Source organism: Pteropus vampyrus, unplaced genomic scaffold (assembly GCF_000151845.1).
Source record: "Pteropus vampyrus isolate Shadow unplaced genomic scaffold, Pvam_2.0 Scaffold150, whole genome shotgun sequence".
Taxonomy (NCBI): Eukaryota; Metazoa; Chordata; class Mammalia; order Chiroptera; family Pteropodidae; genus Pteropus; species Pteropus vampyrus.
Window position 1 is genome coordinate 1746347 of NW_011888931.1, and position 18356 is coordinate 1764702.

The 18356-nt window shown below is 41.0% G+C and overlaps 1 long non-coding RNA gene across 1 annotated transcript in view; it reads right to left on the minus strand.

The window, feature by feature from the left end:
• Positions 1-18356, minus strand: part of LOC111745252 — a 51807-nt gene that overhangs the window by 2608 nt on the left and 30843 nt on the right. The window contains exon 2 of the long non-coding RNA XR_002782568.1: positions 13984-14081. This is a non-coding gene — a long non-coding RNA (uncharacterized LOC111745252). The remainder of the gene's footprint in view (positions 1-13983; positions 14082-18356) is intronic.

Consider the following 18356-nt stretch of genomic DNA (forward strand, 5'->3'; position numbering starts at 1 on the left):
GGTGATGATGAATCCCTATGCAAAAGCTCTGACGCGACTTCGTGACTAATTTTAGACCAACTCTGTCTGGAGGGAAGATGTGCCAGAGAAAGGCATAAGATACTTTTATCTTAACGTTTCAAAAGACTTAGGTTTGACAGGAGGTGCCGATGGAGGTGCCCGCAGTGTAGAGATGTTTCTAGTTTTATTCACATACCATTTAACTACTACAGTGTCAGGTACCTCTAGGTCCAGAGCATTTGGCAGGGTCTTGTCCCCTCTCCCCCAGGCATCCAAAGGTCCCTACCGACTGTAGGGATGAGGCCTCCATGAGACCCAGCTTTTACTCTGGCTACTTTCTCCCCTCGTTCTTTCCCTTGATGCTGAGAACAAGGAAAGAAAGTTCTCCAGAATAGTTCCCCAGAGTCACAGGCACTTCCTCTCTACCCTCAAATAAATCTCAAGATATCTTTTAGGATTCAGCTCAGATGCTTCTGGTTTCCATGAGGCCTTCCCTAATTGCCCAACTTCTTCCTCAGAGACTTTCCTCTTTCCTAAATCTATGCCAAACATCTGATTATAAATGACCACTATAGTTAATTCTCAACTATTCGGAGTTGGATTAGCCATAGCAATGGATTGATAGACAGAGAAGCAGGCAGGCAAGTAGATAGATAGATATCATTATTATTTGAACATTTATAAAACAATCAAATCAACAAAACCATATACCTATTACCAGGTGTCCATTGACTGGAACTACAAAGAGCCTACAGATGTCGCCGTGGGTGATACAGTGTGGAGACAGCCCCATTCCTTCACCCGTCAGACATGTACTCACTATGGTGTCACTCTGCTAGCACTAATTCTAGGATCACACAAATTGATGGCAAAACTACTAGTAAATGACTAGACTGTCATGTGTAAGAGCCAAGGTTAGAGGTAAATGAGCAAGGACTCAGTGGGAAGGTGCCATAGGAGATAGGGCAGCAGGGACACTGAAGGGGAGGAACTCTCTTCAAAGGTCACTGGGCCCACTGCAACACCTTTAGAAAGAGAAAAGCACAGCTCTCAATGACACACTAAACAGCCTAAGCTTCATTTTAATATGGGGTGGGGGGAAGGTGGTATGGAAAGTTTGAATAAAGAACAAGTAATAGACCATTTTAAGAGTACTAACACTGGACCATTTTATTTGTCAAGTAACAGATTTTGTGATCCTGAAGTATTATTATTAAAATATTTTTACACATTAGGATAATATCCATAGAACAGTGAATATTTTCCTAAATACTGGATATTTTACTAAGTAAATGTTGGCAGTTTTCACTAAGTAAGGGTATATCAAAGGCATTTCAAAGTATAACATGACTGTGACAACTTGTTTTGTACTCTATTTCTTTTGGTCAAGAGTTATCTGTATTTCATATGTATTTTTTTCTCTAAAATGAGAGCGTGAGGTTTTACAAGCAGGACTTTTATCTTGTATCGTGTTTTTTAGTATTTCAGTCATGAGTCCGGTGCTCAACAAATAGATGCTGAAGGACTGACAGGTGTACCAGTGGGCACGGGGCAGCTCATCCCCCTCCCCCCAGGGCTTGTGGCAATCAGCACACCGCCAGCTGCAGGAAGATGCTCACAATCAAAATAGCAACTGACGTGGGGACACATGAAGGAGAAGTAGCTAAAATAAGCACCATGATCCTCCCTGATGAGATCCAGAAATGCCTCCACCCCTTTGTCCTTAGGGCTATCTTTTGCTCCTACAAAATCCTGGGAGGTCTTCTGCTTCAAAATTCAAAGGATGTGGGTACTATCCAAAACCACAGATGGAACAATTAAGTTAATGAGCAGAATTTTCAATTTTAAGTTCCCTCACCTTCCCCCCCCCCCGCCAAATTTGTGGTGCCCCTGACTACTTGCCTAATAGTAGCCACAAAATGAATAAACAAGTGGGAAGCAAACATTGAAGAAAAATAGCTTGGTTTTTGATAGAGATACATGCTTGTGAATATGATTTTATTATTGTTTATAGCATCCAAATATAGTGCTATGGACTGAGTGTCTATGTCCCCCCCAAACTTTTATGTTGAAATCTCGACCCCCGGTGTGATGGCATTAGGAGGTGGGGCCTTCAGGAGGTAATGAGGTCATCAGGTGGAACTCTCATGAATGGAATTCATGACCTTATAAGGAGAGACATAGAAGAGCTTGCTTCCTCTCTGCTCTCCACCATGTGAGGACGCCCCAAGAAGGCGGCTGTCTACAAATCATGAAGTGGGCCCTCACTAGGAATGGAATCTGTTAGCACCTTGATCTTGGACTTCCCTATCTCTAGAAATATGAGAAATGAATGTGTGTTGTTTAAGCTACCCAGTCTGTGGTATTTTGTTAGAGTCGCCCAAACCGACTAAGACATATAGAAAGAGCCAACTTTGTATTTAGTAATTAAATATATACGTATCTATCTATGTATAAGAATATATATTGTCTGCCTTGTCTGTGGGGGATACACTCCAAGACCTCCCAGTGGATGCCTGAAACCACAGATAATGCCAAACCTTATATATACGGCTACTGAGTAAAAGGAGGGTGGCATCTACAGCGTGGAGATGCTGAACAAAGGGACGATTCATGTCCTAGGTGGGACTGACCAGGATGGCGTGAGATTTCATCATGCCACTAAGAACGGTGGTGCACCATTTAAAACTTATTAATTGTTCACTTCTGGAATTTTCTATTTAATATTTTCAGACCTTGGTTAACTGCAGGTAATTGAAACCCCAGAAAGCTAAAAAGCTAAACCATGGGTAAGGGGGACTACAGTGTGTGTGTGTGTGTGTGTGTGTGTGTGTGTATTAGTATATATAATACCAAAACACATAACGTCCTAAGTTGCAAGACAGAATGACTTTCTCCAAGTGTTCTTAAACTTGAACAAGTCTGAAAACCAGCACAGGAGTATATTTTCACAGGCAGTTCAGGAGGCACTCTAGATGTGCAGCTGCCACAACAGAAAGGGAACTAAGACCCTTCACAGAACGGATCACAGTCGGCTTGAAGCAGCCATGATATTCTGACCCCTTTTCGGCCTCTTAGACACTTACAAGCCTAATCAGATGGTACAGTAGTTCATCATGCTACGATTACCATTATTCTCTACTGGCTTCATATGTGCATGTTTTCACAAACATCAGTGATTACAAATTATAGGCAGTGGCTAGAGCATCTTTTTAAACCTCATAAAAACCCCCCCCCCCACACACACACATACACACCCCCCCCCCGACACACACACCAAAAAAAAAAAAAAGAAAAAGACAGACTTGGACAGACTGGGGAAGAAAGCTGGTGAGCACCCGGAGGGAGAGTTCAGGAGGAGGAAAGAAGAACAAGTGCTAATTCTCAAGTCTTAAAATGGAAGTCTGACCACTATGCCCAAGGGAGGACACCACTGGCAAGGTGTCCGACGTGGCTGGAATGGAGTGAAAGGAAGAGTGTCTAGGAAGCCAGCAGGAAATGCTGGCCAGGGAAAGCTGAGCGTGGATCCTATAGGCCCTGTGCCAAAGAGGGACTTTGGGTTCTATTTGAAGTTACCAAAAGCCATCGTTGGGTGTAGGCTAGGGAGTGATATGGTTTTGATTTAGTTTTAAAGAATCACTCTATTCGCTCTGAGGAAAATAGACTTTGGGGGTAAGCAGATGTGGAAGTGGACAAGAAGAAGCAGAGAATTTGATAGGAGGCCACCACAGCCATCGAGGCAGAGACAGTAAGCCCAGACTGGAAGTGGTAATGGTGGAGGAGATGAGACGTGGCAGACTGGACAACTGGGTGTGTGATGGTGCCATTGACTGAATTGCAAGGTGCTGAGATGGAGCAGGTTAGTTCCATGTTCAATACCAGCTATCTGAGTTGCTGGAAAACATGTATAATATTGTTATCAGAGAGTTCGAATGAATTAAGATTAAAAAAAAAAAAAAAGGTTAATTGGACCCAAGTAACATTAAACCTTAAAACTTTCTTTACAATGGAAGTAGCTGACTCAGGACCAGTTTAGATACTAATTCCATCCCGCAGTAGCATCCCCACTGACTAGGTTATTTAGTGAATGCAGCTAAGAGATGGATTTCTGTAAGAAACCATACACTCCACTAGCGAGCTTTCCAGGAAACGAAAATTTCCAGTGAAGCTAATAAAAGCAGCAAAGCTTTCTGCAATATATCAACAATGTTTTGAAGGTCCCTTTTGTTTAACCCTTGCTAAAAGAAAACAATGTCAGCTAGATTGTAGAATGCAAATATTCTTTTCTAAACACACAATATGAAAAAGCTCTGTCCAATGGGAAAGAAGTCAAATTATCAGACTCTTTAGTTGGTTTACATGTTAAAGCCTTTTATATAAACACTGTTTGCTTGACATAATCCACATCAATGTATTTATCTACTTTACAGATTATTTTCTTCTGCTGCCAAAGGTATCTATTTGAAGGAAGCTCTTTCTGAGTTTTATGAAGCTGCATCTAACCTTGACAGGGGCCAGAAAAACAACACACACATGCACCATGGGATCCAGTTTGATGCCTGCTAATCAGAGTAAGATACAGTAGCAGGAGAGCCAGCAAAGCTCAGCTTCCACATTATGGGACTTCGTGCACATTCCCAAATCACATCTGTTTTAATCAAGACAAGATTTATGCCCAGGATCCAAAACACAAGAAAAAGTTTAAATTGTTTTGATTGGAATAACTGTAGCCTGTTAACATGCACGATGTCTTCCAGGAAGATATCAACTCCCACATTTTCCATCTTTTCCTCCCTTTTCTCCCCAATTCAACCCTAAGAGCAACAGCACAGAGCCTGATGGGGAACCAGATCAAAACACTATGGGATGCCAAGCACAGGGACCTCCAGGGACAACAGGCACACACATCACTTTTAATCTATTCCTGTTGGTGAGAAAAATGTTTCAATCCAGTTGGAACCATCCAAACTTAGAACTATCGTCTTAACTTAGTCTGCTTTTCATTTTTCAAAAGAGATTCGCTCCCCAAAGTAACCATCCTCATCCAGCTCCCATCATTAGCAGAGAGAAAAAAATCTTTTGGTCACATAGGGCCGGGACAGGTGACCTAAATGGTTTCTCAATGTTTCCTTTTGGGAGCATTTCTGAAACCCTCGGTTTTCTGGGTGTTTTCTTACCACACTATATCTCTTAGAATATACTCTTGGAAAGATTTGTTCTCAAAAAAATTCACTGTTTTGCTCTAAAGGATTTCTTACTCAAATCTCTGAATTTAGTGACTTTTCCCATAGTATCAACTATTACAGAGAGATTTTTCTGGCTTCGTGCTTTAAGATGTCAAGATGTATTCTGCTTTTCAATCTGGTCGTAGGACTTCCTTTCACAGAGCACTAGCCAGATGTTTCTGCTCTTTTCCAGGAAACAGCAGCATCAAGGCTTTACACCCAGGCTTCTCCCAGGTCATCCATTCAGATCTTTACCTTATTTCTTCCCAAATGTTCCAGGCAAATTTTTTCTATGTCTATTTTTTTAAAAAACTTAGAGTTAAACCACAAACATACCCACACAATGCCAAATCCTCTGCCAAGACTGAATTAGTGTGGTTTTTCTTTTTGAACTCATCCATAATGACCTAAAGATGTATTCTATCTGGATTCTCAGAGATCTGTTAAATATTAATCGCAACGATGTGAAATCTTAGAAAACTGGGTCAGTCTGAACCTCCATTATTAATCTGGTCTGCCATCATTTCTTTGTGAGATTCTATAACCCATTCTGAAACTGTCATTGACCCACTTGAGAAGCAAATAAAACCTATAAGCTCCCTCTCTAGAAATATTCCAAAACAAAATGGAAATTATAATTGCCACTCTGGAACAGGAGTCAGCAAACTGCAGCCCAAAGGCCAGATCTGGTCCACTGCCTATTTTGTCAATAAAGTTTTATTGGAACACAGCCATGCTCATTCATTTCCACACTACAGTGGCAGAGTTGAATAGTCGTGACAGAGCCCATAGGGACCACAGAGCCTAAAATATTTACTCTCTGATCTTTTCCTGAAAGTTTGCCCATCTCTGCTTTAAAACGATGACTGCTAAGAATATAAATTCTACTCTGTGTGGTTTTGCAAAGTTACTTAACTAGCATATCATTTTCCTCAGGGTCAAAATTAAATGACAAAATTATATGCAAAAGTGCCCAGCACAGTGCCTGAGATTCAGTAGGCAGTAAATATATGTTCCATTCTTCTACTTGCCAAGCTCCTCCTGGTCCTTTGGTACAGAGATATATAAATATCTCTTCTTCTCTGTTGTATTCTCCCGGTAGAGTTAGAAATTTTCTCCTCTTGGCACAATTTATTTTAACACTTGCTAGTCCATGTTCTCATTATCTATCCACACACCTTTCTTCCCATCTAGAATGTGGATTCTTCTGAAAGTGCCATATCTTATCTCCCTTTGTTTCCCCAGGGCATGGCACATAGCAAGATCCTAGTAAAGAGTTTTTCAGAGAATGAGCGAGTGAAGAAATAATAAATCAACACTAGAAATATTCTTAATTCTCAAAGATGCCATGCAAAGATCATTACTAATATTACTAATATTAGTAAATAATACCAGGCTTCCCAAACCAAGTTTCACAAAAAAATGAGCCTTTTTTTGGGTCACCGATTTAAGGTTACAACTTGCTACATATTACAGAAGTTTTATTGAACAGGCAAAGGGCAAGTGAGCCCTCCAACCTGGGTAAGTACAAAGAAATTCCTAGAACCCAAGGAAGCAATAAAGACTCTTGTTTAAACACAACAATTTAAAAAAAAAAAATTTCTCTAACCAAACCTCTCATCTTTGAATAACAATATAAAGTGCGATGTTCTTTGTCTATAACAAGAGCCTGAATTTAAGATTTCTAATAATAGTGATGCACTCTAAAATAAACTCTTGAAAAGATAATTGTTTTGGTTTTTCATGGATTTAGTTAAAAGAGATTCATTCATTTAGAAGTGAATGAGTCAGGCATGGAACTAGGCAGTGAGGATATAAAAGTGAAGAAATAAAGATTCTGCCCTCACTCTAGTAAAATAAATGAGCTTACACAGATCTTAGACTTAATTTTGACAAGATTCTTCTTTGAGTTATTTATATTCCATAAATTTTCCATTATACTATATACTATAAATAACTAAGAGGTTCTCATATTTCTAAAACAGAGACAGCTTTCCATATTGGATTATTTACTATTGCTGCTATAACAAATTACTACATTCGTGGTGGCTTAAAACAACACAAATTTATTATCTTAGAGTTCTAGAGGCTGGAAGTCAGAAATGAGTCTCACTGGGCTGAAAGTCGAGGTGTTGGCAGAGCTGGTTCTTTCTGCGGGCTCTAGGGGAAAATGCATTTCCTTCTCTTTTCCAGCTTCAAGAGGTCACCTGCATTCCTTGGTTTGTGGCCCCTTCTTCAATCTTCAAAGCAACAAAGGCGTCGAGACTTTATCACACAGCCTTACTCTGACACTGACTCTTCTGTCTCCCTCCCTCACAGAAGACACTTGTGATTACATTGGACCCACCTGGATCATCTAGGATCCTCTCCCCATCTCAAGTTCAGCTGAGTAGCAATTCCTATTTTCCAGGTGACCTAATGCATTCACGGCTTCTGGGGATTAGGATGCGAACCATGATTCTTTGGGAGCCACAATCCTTCCTACTGCACATATCTTTGTAGCCATCAGGTCAACGAGCTGAGGTCACAGTATGAAATCCAGAACACCATGACTCCTAGACACCAGCGTCCCACTTACTAAAATGTTATTCCTGCCCGCGCAGTCCCCGCACCTCACAGAATCATACCACCTGTCTTACCACCTGTGTTTTCCTCCCAGTCTCCCTGGAGGAAGTGGCCATTTCCTATTCATTAAACCAGGTTCTATCTATGCCCTCAGCTCTTCTAAAAATAAAACTAATAATTTTTCTCCTGCCCTTCTCCAAATAAAAAGAAAACCAAGCCCTTTCCTCCACCTTTCTATTCTAATGAGGGATAAACCTCCATTGCCCATTTTGCACAAAGATTTGTTAATTGTAGTAAAGACATATTCATCTATATCCCGTTGCTGTGTTAGCTCAGACTACATGTGTTCTTTCATCATTCTGCTTTTAAAGTTCAATGAACAGGTGTGTGTGTGATATAAACTCCTTGAGAACCAAGCCTATTTAACTTGCTAAACACAGATACTTACTAAATACTAGTTGGCTAAGCAAAGACTAAGCAGTCTTTGGCCATCACAGTAAGATAAGACATGCTCTGGGACTATGCACAGAGTTTCATAGAGACTTCTTCTCGTCGGAGGTAAGTGGAAAGAAGTTGTGGGGCAAAGGAGGTCACTCTGGGCCCTGAGACATCACCTTAGGGGGCCGGAGCAGCTGGCTCTTGGAACACTGAACTGGATTCTGGTTTGGGGGAACGAGAGCCAGCTCTTGTTTTTGACAACAGCATTTGGCCACATGTAGGGCTCCTTTTCAGCTGGCATTAGCCTGGGATTTAACGCCCGTTTGGCTGCGTGGAGCAGATTTTCCACCTCTGTTTTCCTTTTGGCACATAGCTGTGACCCTCAGTACTGGAAGCATCTATTGAGAATCAGCCCTAGTCACTTGGACAAGAGTTCTTCCCAGGACATCAGAACCCATCTGTGCACCAGAGAGAGTTCACTTACCTTAGACACATTTCAAAACAAAGGTTTATAAAATAGCTTGATATATTGGGTGCTTAACAACTGCTACTTGATCACGATCATTTTCAAAATTTCAAATTAAAAAAATATTAAATTAAGGAAAGAGATTCAATTGTCTTGACCCCCTCTCGATGTGACGGTCCCAGACACCCAATGTCCTTTTCCATGAATTCTCCCTCTTTTTCCCTCTCAGCTCAACTGCCACCCTGGCCTGAGAATACAGATGACGAAAGACGTGTTCACTTTCCACCTCCAAGTGATGCTTCTAGGCACGAGAGGTGAAAACTGCTGGGAGATTTCTACTTCTCTTGCTCCTTTGTTGGCCTTGCACTGCAATATCCCCAAGCCAAAGAAAAATTTCCATCAGGAGAACCAAGCTTTGCCCAGCCCCAAATGCCATTAGAGCCACTAAAAGTGACACCTGGGACACAGTTTCATTGGCTACTTAGTGTTAATCTCCCAAATTCCATGAGAAAAGAGAGGGAGAGACTGCCTTTTCCACGTGAGTGCAGTTGTTTGCCCTCTCAGGCAAACCCCATCATTCATGCTTGATGCTCTTCTCTGCATTCTTTACATCTTAATACTCTACCTCCAACCCAGAGAACTCTAACATACGCGAGCAAGAATACCATCCAGCCGAGGCCCCCTCAGTCCAGGGGTGAAGAAAGGCTTGTGACAAATGGGTTAACGTCACTAGAAAGCCATTAGTCTGGGAAAGATCCCTGCAGTGAAGGCAGAGCCCACCTCACCTGGAAGACGACAGGCCTGGAATCTTACTGGAGCCCTGCACGTGACAGTTACACGTCAGAGGGAAGTTCACAGACTGTTTCCTGGAGGAGTTATGTCCAGCACAATGTGGCAGACTAACCTGGAGTGTGGAGAAGATTTGCCCAAATGACCAAGCCTAGTAGAAGCCTCGAGAGTTTGGTGTCTGTTGAAGTACCAGCCCCTCCTTGTCCTTTGGTTTCTCCCGTGATTCTCTTCTCACATGGCAGGATGAGGGGAGCATGAGCTGATTGAAACTGAATACATGACCATCTCCTGGCAGGGTTTTCTGATAGCGGCCCACTTATAAAATTACAAATATCTAAATATTTATAAGCGGCCCACTTATAAATATCTAGACTGATAGCTGCTTTTAGGCAACGGAGGAATTATCTTGTTCCATTAACTTTTACTAAATTCTCTACTGTAGTGGTAAATGCATATGGCAGACCCTTATGAGAACAGAAGCAGTGAATAAAGCCATTAAATCCATTTTTTTAAAATAGAGTCATTCTTCTTTACATAAGATGGGATTGTTTTATTAAATATTGTTAGAAAAACAACAACCTAAAATGAAAAGTATTAAATAAGGTTGGCAGGTTTAAGGATGAATATCAGAAAGCCAGACATTTTTTAAACACCTATGTGTTACGTGCAATGATAGAGGCCAGGCATTCAGTCCTGCCTTTACTGCAGTCCATTCAGCTGGAGAGCAGCATCTAAAGCACACAGTCTGGGACATGGTCTAATGCGAGTTTTGTCCAGGGGGGGCTTGGAAGCCCCCTCCCCAACAGGTATACCTGACCCAGCTGGCTTCTTTGAGGAGGCACCTGACTGACATCATTAGTGATCAGTCACGTTTAGCTCCTTGGGAAGGATGGGGAAAGGTATTCCAGTTAGCAGGAACAGCCTGTGCAAGGCCACAAGGTTGAGACTGAACCTGGTATTTTCAGAAAGCTGATAGTATCTTGCACAAATAGAACATGGTACAATGGGGCGGGGGATGGAAGCTGGCATCAGAAGGGCCCTCTGTGCCAGGCTGAGACGTCAGGCCTGAGGCTACAGCCAAAGATTTTTGGCCATAACAAGTGCACCATGCATTTAAGAAGGGTGGCAGCGTTCGGTGCCAGATCAAGAATGGCAAGGCAAGGTGGAGGGAGGGAGAAAGTGGTCGCAGATGAAGTACCCAACTTGGCTGCATGCTGGGTATTACCTGCTGGGCTTGCCTCACTAGAGCTGTCATGGGGAGGAGAAGGCGAAGGCCATAAGGGAAGCACAGGGAGCTGCAGGGCTGAAATGAGAAGAGCTTCCCGTGGAGGAGGGGGCAGGAAAGATTTTACATGGGCCTTGCGTTTGCAATTGGCATTGTAGGGAGCAGGATTTTGTCTAGCACACTGGGAAGGTGATGGCTCAGGGCGAATGGAACTCTGGTGGAGCAGAAGAGCATGGCAGGGCTGGAGAGCGAGGTTCAGGGCATGCGTAGGAGCGCAGGGAAGGCAAGTTGGCAGCAACTACATGATACGGAATGAGAGCTTCATAAATACTTTGTGAGGAACAGAGACTCTAGCTACGACAGCACAAAGCCTGACACGCGAAGGCACAATAATTTCTAATGTCGGAATGGTGCGTGCATGTGTGTGTGCGTGTGCACATGCATTTGTGTCTGAGAGAGAAACGAGAAACATAAGTCCATGGTTTCATTGAATTAACATCTCAAGACTGTCTCAAAATTATTCACCAGCTGATGGAAAGACAACTATTATTGTGCCTTAAAGTCTTTGTACCTAAAATTTCCTATCCGGATAAACTCATTTAAGCATAGAGTTTCTGGAAAAATCTGCCTCCTTGCCTCCTTCCTTTTTATGATCACCTGTGATGGGAAGCCAAAAACCCGAAACTTACCCTCAGGACATCTATTCAAAGATACGATTAGATCATCAGAATTAGATTTGATTCTTCCATCAGCCAGACTTTGGATCTGTTGCATATCCAATTATGCATATTCAATAAAGCTCCTCTCTGTGCTCATTCATTTATTTAAACAGAGGCAGGCTTTAAGAACAGGCTTAAAAGGGAAACCAAAGAGCCGCTTTAGCCCCTATCAGGGACAGACATTCTGCCTCCGCGTGACTTACCACACACTTCCTCTCAGACCTGACCAGAGGGGAAGACTCATTGTGACATCAGCACACGCCCTTCCTGCCACCCCACCTTCACCCCACCCAGCTGCAAGCCATCTGAAAGGTTTCCTGGGTGGGGCTGGTGAACACAGCAAGTTAAAAAGTCCTACATGGACAGGATGCTGCCTCTTGGCTTTGCATCCCTTCCACATCTCATTTGTCAGCATCTTGGAAAGAATCTTCTATGCTTTAAGTAGCAGATAGGCACAGCTTAGCCTATGATCACCCATACAGCACGGTACAACACACCACTTCCTCAGCCCTTCTGGGAGAGGGACAGTGTGTGTTATGACACCCCGCAGACTGGTAGTCAGTGAAGACAGCAGCTGCTGCATCAGTCCAGTGAGAAATTCGTGGTCGGAGGGGTTGGTCCCGGCCCTAGGGAACTTTTGGTTTGTTCAGGGAGATACATTTATTACCGTTAAGTAAATGTTCACTGACACCTACTATGCACCAGGCACTGTTCTGGGTGCTCAGCGTAAAGTAGCAAACAAAACAGAAAGAAATTCTTTGCCTCATGGAACTAATATTCTAGTGATAGGTGAAGAGACACAGTCTGCATATAGTTAATAAAAAGGAACCAAACCAAGGACAGGAGGTAAGGACAAAGCAATGCCCCGTTTAGAAGGAAGGAGGAGGAAATACTTCCTTCTGGAAAAGGGACGAGTAATGAGGAAATGGAACCATAAAACTTTATAGTCTCAAGTGAATATGACCTCCAGGGATGGTCATGGGATGTTTAGACGTTTTCAAAAACAACTACCACATGGTGCTTTATCTCATGTCTGCCGTCCCTAAGGAATGGTAAATGGGGGAGGCTTGGCCGTGGGAGGCAAACACTCGGGGTTCAAGCGTGGCAGAGTGGGTGGGGTTCGACATGTTAAGATCCTAAGAGCCAGGTTTATAATCAATTTATGGTAATCTCCTTCCCAACTAAGCAAACCACGCACGTACTTCAGACAGCTGCTCTCTGAAGCACTGTTGAGCACCACATCTCCACGAAAGTACATCCATGAAATCACTCTATCTCCAGACAGCCCTCCAAGGTCATGAGGGCTAAGAGGGAGCTATTCAGGAAATACACTTGGGAATAAGAGTTTCGAGAAAATCACCTCCAAAGCATGATAGATGCACCAGAAATTACAAGAATCTAATTCTATATCTTTGCTCACTTTTTTAAAAGTAATGGGAAAAACAGACAAACAAACAAAACACACACCAAAAACCTCACTTCTTTTGGGCCATCGATTAAGAAATTGTAGAATTCCTTTTGGTTGAAACGAACCTAGAAAACCTTCTTTCCAATTCAGCCAGCTCCTCCTCTGCAACATCCTTGTCAGGCAGATGTGCAGTTTCTACAGAAATATCTCCATCAAGGGAGATCTTCCACCAGGCAAAGCAACCTATTCATTAGACAGTCAGAGGTTTCAAAATTTCTCCAGATGTGTCTTTGTATCTTCCATCCATTGACCCTCGGACTGACATGGCTAAAAACGTAGATCGATATGAATTTAAATATGATTTTATTATTTTTTTTAACTAAATCCAATCACTGGAAGAAGAGGAGAAAATAAACTGATACTTAGAGAACTGGTGAGCAGGAATGGTGATTGTCTCTATGAACAAAATACTGTGAACAGATTTTAGAAAGATGATCTTTTGAGAAATCCTAAATGAGCTAATGGCTGATACCTGAGCTTCTGGCTTAGAGTTCTGGAAAACAGAAGAACTGAGGGCATCAGGTAAAAAATTCTGACCTGGAGAGGATAACCAGATTTAGGATTAGGTGGCTGGGAGAGAGGAACTGGTCCTGGAGCCCAGCCAAAGAAAGAACTGGTCACAGTGAGGCCATCAGTTGTCATGGGCTTAAGTGAGCTGAGACCAGGAAAAGGGATAAGGCAGCTGTTGTTAAGAGTTATCAAATTTATGTGTGATTAAAATGAGTCCCTATACTTTAAACGTCTGTCCATGACTTATGTCTTAGATTCTCATATTCTCTCTCTAAACATGGGATGTCGCACAGAACAGGCACGGGAGACATTCTCGAGGACACGGTCTTAGAAAAAGGAGTAAACTGCTTAGGTGGGTCACACCTTAATCCTTGGATAGACTTTCCTGGGAAAGCTTATTTAAGAAGAGTATGCTAAGTTTCGTTTATAGAATAATCACGTAACTAAATCAGAATAGTATCAGTTATTTTTCTTTGTGAGAGAAAATATCCAACCTCTCATTTTCTGTTTGCTACTATTGCAGCTGGCCTCCACAACAGTATGGCAAACGCATTCTGAAACCATCAATAATTAATTACCTTTTCTTCTGCTACTCGAACTCAAAAAGAAGTCACCATCCCTTCATGGGCTTCTCGTCTAGTTGTGGAAAACAACCAGTCTTCAATGTAGCTGAAGCCTGAAAGGAAAAATAAAAAAGGTTAAAAATTATAGGATGTAACTTCCAAAGCTGAGAAACATGTACTTACATGAGATGGACCAAATTAGTTTGTGCTTAAGTAAACCTCTGAAAATACTGGACTTCATCTTACTTTGTCAGTATCCCTCATTCCCATATGACCTAGCACAGTGAAATTTGAAATTGACATGCAATCTCTATAATTCTCCAGTTTTCTTCTAGTTGGCAATTTAAATCACGACTAACATTGCCTTGATCATACCTGTTTTAACCTGATTTAAATGGAAACATTTGCCATTAGCTACTGTAAACAGCAGGTTACCCTGGATTTCATCAACGCATAGTTCTCTTTCTTACCCAATAAAAGCAAGAAATTGTGGCAAGTTATGTCAAACAAGCATTGCAAACAGTTCACCCGCATATGCAGAGGGTACAACAACAGCCACAGACCAAATTACATATTACAAGTAGGAAGGGAAAAGTGCCAAGTATGCTTCCTTTATCTTGATAAGAGGTAGCAAATCCAATTATAATGGATGAACAAGCTATTATTCCCCAAGGACGCATCGAAAATCTCCAAGATCTTGAAATAAAATGAAAAGTGCTGCAATTTTTAATAATGTTGGATTAGCAGACTCAGTCTGTGGATGCTTTCCTGCTGTGAACACATCTGCTCCTTAAGATTGTTTCCCTTCTGGCTCTGTTCTCTGGACCAGCTGAGTGCAACAGGCCACCAGCATGAGCCAAAGGCCACCAGCCTTCCCAGGTGATCCGATACTAGGTATAGTGTGGCAGGGTCAGCCGGGCACCTAAAGATGCCACACCCAGAGCAAGGGCTTCTGAGCCCTCCCTGCTTCCCTTGCTATTTCACACCAGGCTCCCCAGGATCTCTTTGCCCTGCTGGGCAGCAGCAAAACACAATGTTCTTCCAGTTTTCCTTGTTCCTCCCCCTGCTTCACTCAGCCAGATGCTTTGCCTTAGTTTGTTTCTTCCTGTTTATAGCAGCAGCAAAAGGCCCTTAAAGACTGAAAGGCACACAGAACTGTGCTACATGTGTGAGAAGCTCTTTTGACAAAATTGTCTACCTAAAGAGATGTCTATGGTAACATGGCCCCCCAATTCCCCAAAACTCTGAAGTACAGAGATGCTCAGTTGCCAGGATATATGGGTGTGTGTGTGTGTGTGTGTGTGTGTGTGTGTGTGTACATGTATATGTATACACACACATACACACACACATATGTGTACACACATTTACTCAATAGACTAATAAGCAGCTATTAGAATGGATAAATGTGAAAAAGAGAAAGCTATTTAGATTATGGTATATAGGAAAACACTTATATAAGAAATAACACTATTAAAAAGAGCAGAATGTAAAATTGTTCCAAAGTGTTGATTATAAATTTACCAGGAGTATGATTAATATGGATATATATGATATATATATATATATATATAACTTACATATAATATACATATATATAGTCGAAAAAACTAAAAGGAGTTGGTCGATGACTATTAACTTATAGCAGTCTATGAAAACAGAGTGATAAAGCTCTTGCCAGGCTTAAAATATCAATCACAGAATGCTGTGACTAGAAGGGACTTTAGCTCGACCTTTTCATTTCACAGATTAGTGAATTTATACCAAAAGACATGAAGCGGCTCGTCTGCGATCATATAACTCCTCACTGGCAGAACGGAGACAAGCACGGGGATCTCCCCACTTGTGAATCTGTCCCCTACAGAGCAGACTACAGGGGACACATGCAAATAAATCAGGGTTCCTTGTTACATGAGAAGCCATTATCCAAAGCCCTATCTAGTTAGGAGCTTTTCCAGAGAAACATGCCTTCAAAACACTGCATATTTCCTACTAACCAAACATTTTATGACCTGAATCCCCACCCAAGACACTGTCCTTGTTCACAATCAGTGTGAGCCTGTCAGCCCGAGCCTGTCTATCAGTGTCTTGCACCTCCCACATAATGACAGATATCCACTGCAAACTGAAATCGCAAATCTTGTCCCCCAAATTCAGAATTTCATGAGGTTAATCAAAATGACATTAGAAAACGTGCCCAATAACAGGTAAAACAATAGCAAATGGTGACTTAGCAGTCTGATGAGAAAACAATCATTTAAGAGAAAAATTTTAAGTTAATGGCAAGACAAAAATTTCAACATGGAAGGAGTTTAATACTAAAGAATCTAAAAGTCACAAAGAAAAATGACTAAGACCTCGAATATTTTTATAAAACTGGCCATCTTGAAGATATAATGCAATGTCAAACATGACTTTAAAAGCACCACAGCGTACCATCCAACAATTTTGTCCAAAAATTTACTCCTCTCAAAACAATCAAAATTTGATTTTTGCATTGCACATTCTAAAAGAGCTGTGGTCAAAATGATCATTTAAATTTCATTAAATATAAACTAAAATAAATTTATTTTCATAATTTTTTGTGTGTGTTTTTTTGGGGGTAAGATAAAGTCCCAAAGCTTTTTTTCATCATGTTATAAAATTTCAGTTCCCACTTAAGTGCATTCCTTTAAATGGCCTTTTTCTGGTTCTAATTATTCTCAGATAACAAGAAGCTGCTATGGAATCTTCAGAAATAATTTTTTTTAAAGTATAAGTCAGTAGTATGAGGGTATTTACATAATTTCAAGCCAATCATACATTTTAGAAGCAGGAACTTCAGATCCGGATATGAAATACTAGGGGACACTGTGCTTTTATTTTGACCCTCTGTCATGAAAAACAATGCAATTAATATTTTATTTTATACAAAATCAAAACAAAAGTTACACAATCATAAGTGACGGTATTTGTTTCAATTCTTTTAAAAAGTGTGAAAATATAATAATACATTCACCATCCCAAATTACATAATTAAATTTCAGCTTTACATCTTATTTTCGTTGACCAAAACCATGGAAAGACCTTCAAAAAGTTCTTAAGAGTTGATGATTTGCATGTTGCTATTAGTTCTACCATCTGCAATTATCTCTGGTTCTATATAAATCACGGTCTGAATTTCACCTGAGAACCATCAGGTGGGCTGAGTTTTTCTATATTCAAAATATTTATCACATGAAAATAGTTAATATTCAGGAATGTCTAACATTTACTTAGATAATGAAGCTATTATACTATCATAAAAACACAAGACTTCATTTTAGAAGCATCAATTATTCAGTGGAACATTTTCTTCCAGAAGAATGAGAATAGCAAGAAAATATTTTTTCCATTAAATAAAATTGCAACATTCTATAGTAGAAAGATATTTTTTCTTTTAACTTCCAAATCTGTAACAATATTAGGAGTCTAAAGAATAATGAACAACTTAAAATATGTGGGATAATAAATAATTTTTTAAAGATTTACTTATTGGGGACTTTTTAAAATAATAGATAATAAACAATATACGATTTAGTTTGTTTACTAGTTCTGTCTTGAAAGTCAAGATTGAGATTATTGACTCAGTGTTGCTGTCAAATTTGCTTCACTCAAATGGCTATAAACGTGTGGCTCAGTATTAAGATGTGACTAACAGTTACTTCCAGGAAGGATGACAAAGCCGCAGCTCCCACAGCCACCAGAGGCTGAAGAACTAAGGTGTGAACTACCTGCCATGCTCTACTATAGATGCTTGAATTATTTCAGCATCATGATCTAAGAACAACGAGAAGTTCAAAGTCACCCTCTCACATACTTGAGACTCATGCCAAGTGAATCAGATGAGGCCTCTCTTGTGGTCCCTCCTGGAATGGAATTAGAGAGCAGCTAGAAATTCAAGGACCAGGGCACTCCCTGCTCTCGCTTATTCAGGTAAGTTACCGTCAAGCTCAGTGAAGAACTTTGGTGGTTTTACAGCTATAAAAGGAAGTTTTGTGCAGTAAATCTGAATCGAACCATAAAAAACAAGAAATCATAAATTCGCTCCTTATTTTTGGCCAGGTGACTTAGAAGCAGACATTTGTCAACATTAAAACTGCCTTTGAAAGGAAATGCATTACTAAAATATTGACCCTAACAGATGCCATGATTAAAACGATAATAAACTGACTAACTCTCCCCTGCTCTATTCAGCAACCCTGTAGCCACAAGGGAGGCAGAGCATACGCAGGTGCCCTGGTCGGCTCAGGAATTGGACAGACTGAGTCCAGCCACTTCCTAAACTTGGGCAAGTTTCCTCACCTCTCCACGCCTTTTTACTCTCCTGTAAAATGGGTATTGGAACAAACTCAGGAGATTTTTACAGC